The 1,021-nt window shown below is 56.3% G+C and overlaps 1 protein-coding gene across 1 annotated transcript in view; it reads right to left on the reverse strand.

Moving 5' to 3' along the window:
* Positions 1–831: 831 nt before the first annotated feature.
* LOC115184386 (caskin-1) overlaps positions 832–1,021 on the reverse strand; it is a 13,723-nt gene continuing 13,533 nt past the window's right edge. The window contains exon 7 of the mRNA XM_029745338.1: positions 832–1,021. This exon is cut by the window's right edge and continues 1,240 nt beyond it. The gene's annotated coding sequence lies outside the window, so the exon portion shown is untranslated.

The following is a 1,021-nucleotide window of genomic DNA, read 5'->3' on the forward strand; positions in this document are numbered from 1 at the left end:
AGGGGGGAGAGAAGAGGGAGGGAGGAGAGAGAAGAGTGATAGAAGGGGGAGAGAGAAGAGTAAGGCAGGGGGGAGAGAAGAGTGAGGGAGGGGGGAGAGAAGAGTAAGGGAGGGAGGGGGAGAGAAGAGTGAGGGAAGGGGGAGAGAGAAGAGTAAGGCAGGGGGGAGAGAAGAGTGAGGGAGGGGGGAGAGAAGAGTAAGGGGAGGGAGGGGGAGAGAAGAGGGAGGGAGGGGGGGAGAGAAGAGGGAGGGAGGAGAGAGAAGAGTGATGGAAGGGGGAGAGAGAAGAGTAAGGCAGGGGGGAGAGAAGAGTAAGGCAGGGGGGAGAGAAGAGTAAGGCAGGGGGGAGAGAAGAGTGAGGGAGGGAGGAGAGAAGAGGGAGGGAGGGGGGAGAGAAGAGTAAGGCAGGGGGAGAGAATAGTGAAGGAGGAGAGAAGAGTGAGGGAGGGAGAGAGAGAGAGAAGAGGGAGGGAGGGGGGAGAGAAGAGTGAGGGAGGGAGGGGGGAGAGAATAGAGAGGGAGAGAGAATAGTGAGGGAGGGGAGAGAGAAGAGTGAGGGAGGGAGGGGGGAGAGAATAGAGGGAGAGAGAATAGTGAGGGAGGGGAGAGAGAAGAGTGAGGGAGGGAGGGGGGAGAGAATAGAGAGGGAGAGAGAATAGTGAGGGAGGGGAGAGAGAAGAGTAAGGGAAGAGAGAGAATAGTGAGGGACGAGAGGGAGAGAGAGAATAGAGAGGGAGGAGAGAGAATAGTGAGGGACGAGAGGGAGAGAGAATAGTGAGGGAGGAGGGAGAGAGAATAGTGAGGGACGAGAGGGAGAGAGAATAGTGAGGGAGGAGAGAGAATAGTGAGGGACGAGAGGGAGAGAGAATAGTGAGGGAGGAGGGAGGAGGATCTGCAGTATAGTAGAGGGATTGGAGATGAGCCACCATCAGCCCCCCCTCAGCTTGAAGTGAGGACTCTGTTTCAAACCTTATCGTGGAAGATCAGCGTTTTAGCGTGACTGGAATTTAAAGGCAACGTC

Source organism: Salmo trutta, unplaced genomic scaffold (assembly GCF_901001165.1).
Source record: "Salmo trutta unplaced genomic scaffold, fSalTru1.1, whole genome shotgun sequence".
In the NCBI taxonomy this organism is placed as follows: Eukaryota; Metazoa; Chordata; class Actinopteri; order Salmoniformes; family Salmonidae; genus Salmo; species Salmo trutta.